This window comes from Oncorhynchus gorbuscha, linkage group LG24, assembly GCF_021184085.1.
Source record: "Oncorhynchus gorbuscha isolate QuinsamMale2020 ecotype Even-year linkage group LG24, OgorEven_v1.0, whole genome shotgun sequence".
NCBI lineage: Eukaryota > Metazoa > Chordata > Actinopteri > Salmoniformes > Salmonidae > Oncorhynchus > Oncorhynchus gorbuscha.
Window position 1 is genome coordinate 58,227,422 of NC_060196.1, and position 6,469 is coordinate 58,233,890.

Genomic DNA, 6,469 nt, shown 5'->3' on the forward strand with positions numbered 1-6,469 from the left:
CAACCTTGTATTAGCTAGCTAATGTTCTATACATCAGACTTACGTCATGAGTGGAGCTATGCTAGAGGAGGAGCAACTACCAATCATCTCCCGCTTCTTCTTCTTGTCCTTAGCAGAAGATGACGCTGTGCGTGCAGTTACAATGCAAGAACCTCCATGAGTATTTGAATGGAGTCGAGCCCTGAGATCATGGACCCGGGTGTACAACCATGTGGCCACATGTCTAGCTTTCTACATGTGCAGGATCAGTCCATTTCACAATCCTACTAAAGTAACTTTAAAATATGACATGCAAGTTTTTTTTATTTTATTTAACTTGGCAAGTCAGTTAAGAACAAATTCTTAATTACAAAGACTGCCTACCGGGGAACAGCGAACACCTTGTTCAGGAGCAGAGCGACATATTTTTACCTTGTCAACTCGAGGATCCAATCCAGCAACCTTTCGGTTACTGGCCCAACGCTCTAACCACTAGGCTACTTACAAATGAATCTGTAATGCCCATATTACCATGCATTATTACTTCTAACACATTTGGAGCAGAACACAGACTGTCTACACATTTAGCGTGATGATCTGGATGTTGGGTTGTACAGGTGTCCTGCTGAAAATCTCCCCACTGCCAGAACCCCCCTTCTAATTTCGGTAATTTTGTGGCTAGAGTCAAATACTTTCTATAGAACAAACTTCAAGTCAGGATAGGTAACCGAAATGACTAATTAATGTATGTGTTATATTAAACATAGAGGAGGGAGTAAAATGTTGGCAAACATTTCAGAACAACTATAGCTGAATTATTATCCTTACACTTTAAAAACATACTAGTTGAATAAGACATGGGAGAGATGACGAATCTCAAATCACAAATATATTTTGATTTGTTTAACACTTTTTTAGGTTACTACATGATTAGTAGTTCTGAGGTCTTCACTATTATTCTACAATGTAAAACCTTGAATGAGTGTTCTAACTTTTGATCAGTCGTGTATACTAACACAAACTCTCTTCATTTCTTGCCATTCGTATTTTACTATGACTATTTTACCTGTGTTGTTTTTGTGTTAAGGTTACATTTGTGAATATAATTTCTCTGTTTTAAAGTGTTTTCATAATGAAAGTCTACCAAATATTCTTTCAAATTTCTATATTCCTCTCTAAATACTTCTGTTCTTCTCATTTTCATCCTCATGTATCCTACATCTCTTACCCATCTCCAATGAGCCTGGAGATGTTCCCTGTATCACCTCAGCTGGTTTCCAGTTCCTGCTCCTGGACACTGCCTCTCAGCTCACGCTACAGTACCTCAACACTGCACAGGTATGTCCTTAAAACATAGGTATCGTCACGCCCTGATCTGTTACACCTGTGCTTGTGCTTGTCTCCACCCCCCTCCAGGTGTCGGCCATTATCCCCTGGGTACTTATACCTATCTGTGGTTTCTGTCTGTCTGGTGCCAGTTCAAGCCTACTAGTGGGTTGTCCCAGCGCCTGGTTGTCCCAGCGCCTGGTTGTCCCAGCGCCTGGTTGTCCCTAGTCTCGCGTTTTCTTGTCCTCCTAGGTTTTGACTGTTCTTCGCCTGACCTGGAGTATGCCTGCCGTCCTGTACCTTTGCTCCACCTGTGGATATTCGACACCTGCCTGCCTTGACCTGTAGTTTGCTTGCCCCTGTGGTTACAATAAACATTGTTACCTCAACACTGTCTGCACTTGGATCTTACCTTGATTTGGCTTGTCACCAAAAACACTCAACTTCTACAGGTGCACAATCGAGAGCATCCTGTCGGGCTGTATCAACACCTGGTACGGCAACTGCTCCGCCCACAACCGTAAGGCTCTCCAGAGGGTAGTGAGGTGTGCACAATGCATCACTGGGGGCAAACTACCTGACCTGGACACCTACACCACCGATGTCACAGGAAGGCCAAAAAGATAATCAAGGACAACAACGACCCGAGGCACTGCCGGTTCACCCCGCTACCATCCAGAAGGCGAGGTCAGTACAGGTGCATCAAAGCTGGGACCGAGAGACTGAAAAACAGCTTCTATCTCAAGGCCATCAAACTGTCAAACAGCCATCACTAACATTGAGTGGCTGCTGTCAAAATACTGGCTCAAATCTCTAGCCACTTTAATAATAAAAATTGGATGTACTAAATGTATCACTAGTCACTTTAAACAATGCCACTTTATATAATGTTTATATACCCTACATTACTCATCTCATATGTATATACTGTCCTCTATACCATCTCATATGTATATACTGTCCTCTATACCATCTCATATGTATATACTGTCCTCTATACCATCTCATATGTATATACTGTCCTCTATACCATCTCATATGTATATACTGTCCTCTATACCATCTCATATGTATATACTGTCCTCTATACCATCTCATATGTATATACTGTACTCTATACCATCTCATATGTATATACTGTCCTCTATACCATCTCATATGTATATACTGTCCTCTATACCATCTCATATGTATATACTGTCCTCTATACCATCTCATATGTATATACTGTACTCTATACCATCTCATATGTATATACTGTCCTCTATACCATCTCATATGTATATACTGTACTCTATACCATCTCATATGTATATACTGTCCTCTATACCATCTCATATGTATATACTGTCCTCTATACCATCTCATATGTATATACTGTACTCTATACCATCTCATATGTATATACTGTCCTCTATACCATCTCATATGTATATACTGTCCTCTATACCATCTCATATGTATATACTGTCCTCTATACCATCTCATATGTATATACTGTCCTCTATACCATCTCATATGTATATACTGTCCTCTATACCATCTCATATGTATATACTGTCCTCTATACCATCTCATATGTATATACTGTCCTCTATACCATCTCATATGTATATACTGTCCTCTATACCATCTCATATGTATATACTGTCCTCTATACCATCTCATATGTATATACTGTCCTCTATACCATCTCATATGTATATACTGTCCTCTATACCATCTCATATGTATATACTGTCCTCTATACCATCTCATATGTATATACTGTCCTCTATACCATCTCATATGTATATACTGTCCTCTATACCATCTCATATGTATATACTGTACTCGATACCATCTCATATGTATATACTGTACTCTATACCATCTCATATGTATATACTGTCCTCTATACCATCTCATATGTATATACTGTCCTCTATACCATCTCATATGTATATACTGTCCTCTATACCATCTCATATGTATATACTGTCCTCTATACCATCTCATATGTATATACTGTCCTCTATACCATCTCATATGTATATACTGTCCTCTATACCATCTCATATGTATATACTGTCCTCTATACCATCTCATATGTATATACTGTACTCTATACCATCTCATATGTATATACTGTCCTCTATACCATCTCATATGTATATACTGTACTCTATACCATCTCATATGTATATACTGTCCTCTATACCATCTCATATGTATATACTGTCCTCTATACCATCTCATATGTATATACTGTCCTCTATACCATCTCATATGTATATACTGTCCTCTATACCATCTATTGCATCTTGCCGTTCGGCCATCGCTCATCCATTATATTTATATGTACATATTCTTATTCATTCCTTTACACTTGTGCAAACGGTAGTTGTGAAATTGATTAGATTACTTGTTAGATATTACTGCATGGTCGGAACTAGAACCACAAGCATTTCGCTGCATTTCGCTACACTCGCACTATCTGCTAACCATGTGTATGTGACCAATAAAATTTGATTGGATTCTTGATAGGTAATATGCCAGGGTTAACTTTAGCCGTTAATAACCGGCTTTTGTCCAATGCATTTTTTTGGGGGAAAAGCAGATAAATAAAATTGATGCCAGCCAATTGTCCAGTAGAAGAAGAAACAATGCCAGTGTGAAATAATGCATTTTATCCTCTTCATTGATGGAAATACATTTCACTGGTCATGCTTATCGGCCTGTAGGTTAATTTGCATAATTGAATGTAATTAAACTGGCGCATGTGTACACTATATTCGTTATGTATCTTATCACACGCGTACAGCATACAGATACAGAGCCTTTGTGTAGAAAATCTACCAGACAAGCAAGAGCTGCCGCTACAGCATCTTGTGGTGCGTTCAAGAAAACTGGGAACTCTGGGAAAATACGAGGTCAAATCATGACGTTAGTGATTGTCAGGTCGGATGGAGCTCTAGAAAAAGTCCCGAGTTGGAATTCCGATCTGGTTGACCGTTCAAAACGATTTTTACTAGTCGAAGCTCGTTTTTTCACAGTTCCCAGTGGTTTTGAACGCGGAATCAAACGGCAACGGAAGACAGGCTCTGTCAGCGCGCCCCACATCACTTTGCAATGAGCTGGAGGCAGTATGCAAACATATACGTAGTTGTCTGAAATCTGAACGTTTTAATACATATTATGAGGCATGTATTGCTTTGCTTCAAAGTAGCCTATTATATCTCCTCTCGACGTCTTTCTAACTGATATTTTCATCGCTATCACATGAAACCGCTCGCATGTTCTTTGCGGTTTTGACAACGGTGTTTTCCGCTAATTGCATTATGGAACAAGCGTAGCATACTGCTTGGTGTGCGTTGCTATGCTTATAATGTACATAAATAATAGTTTATCACCATTTTAAGCTAAACGTTTTTATCTGTTGCATTGGACACATTGCTTTTTAATGCAGCCTTGGTCTACTGGTTGTATGAATGTGGGATCTATCGTCTCACAACTGTCACAGTCAGTTTGGAATAGGCAATTTCTTTCTTGACAAGCTGACCAATAGAATAGGTAGGCTAAACGTTGCTACTATAGTAGGTTGACATAGGCTATTGATTTTGCTGTTCGTTAGTCGTCGTCTTGTTGGCCGAGGAAGAGTCAATTTGGAAAGTTATTCTGACAAGTTCAAAGTGCACATCGTTGCATCCTCTAAATGGGTGGACGTCCTAATCAGGTTACGCACCCGAAGCATATGGGTCAGGTTCTCTCACACACACACACACACATAGCTTCGCTTCCTGTAATGTGCTTGCCCTTCGTAGTATATTGTCTTGCTTCAGACTCGGCGAAATCCTATCGTTCATAAGAATCTCGGTTTCTCCTCACTTGGCAGGGTGTTTTAACACGGACATATCAGCGGATTTACATACATTAATGTAGAACATTCAACTTTTACAATTGATTGATGCAGTTTGATTTTTTATTTTAATTACATTTTTATTTAACTAGGCAAGTCAGTTAAGATCAAACCCTCCCTTAACCCGGACGACGCTGGGCCAATTGTGCGCTCTATGGGACTCCCGATCACGTCTGGTTGTGAAATCCCAGGATCGAACCAGGGTCTGTAGTGACACCTCCAGCACTGAGATGCAGTGACCTAGACCAATGCGCCACTCGGGTGTCTCAACATACTGTGATGTTATACAAAGGGGAACATCTCCTAATCATGGTCTGGATTAGTTGACTACTTGAATATTCTGCTCACAATCTAACTAACCACTAACGTTAAGTCACTGCTGTAGCACAGGGCTACTCAGTGGATGGGATGAGTGAATCTCTGCTCACCTTCCTACAGCACCTGGGAGAGTTTGGCCTCATCTTCCAGAGGAAGGTGAGATATGGTGGAGCCAGTGGAACAGTATAACTTTAGACCGTCCCCTCGCCCATACCCGGGCGCGAACCAGGGACCCTCTGCACACATCAACAACAGTCACCCTCGAAGCATCGTTACCCATCGCTCCACAAAAGCCGCTGACCTTGCAGAGCAAGGGGACCACTACTTTAAGGTCTTAGAGCAAGTGACGTCACCGATTGAGAAGCTATTTAGCGCCACCGCTAACTAGCTAGCCATTTCACATCCGTTACACCAGTTTAGACCTAAAGAAAAAGCAGAGTTTACATTGAATAGCACACTATCTACTGTCCCTGTCCTTATCATCTCTGGTTCTGTACCCTGTCCCTCTCTCTGTCGTCTCTTCAGAGGAAGTCTAGAAGGTACTAACCCACCAGGCTGCTGGCGTCAGCTGGTGTCTCCGCCAACTCTTCCTCCACCGCCAGGGACTGGAGATTCAGGTTTCATTGTAGTGGGAATTAACTATCACCTCTATCTCTACAATTATGAACCAACTATCACCTCTATCCGTATACGAGTATGAGCAAACTACACTACATGACCAAATGTATGAGGACACTTGCTCATCGAACATCTCTTTCCAAAATGATGAGCATTAATATGGAGTTGTCCCCCCCTTTTTGCTGCTATAACAGCCTCTACTCATCTGGGAAGGCTTTCCACTAGATGTTGGAACATTGCTGCTATAACAGCCTCCACTCATCTGGGAAGGCTTTCCACTAAATGTTGGAACATTGCTGCTATAACAGCCTCCACTCATCTGGGAAGGCT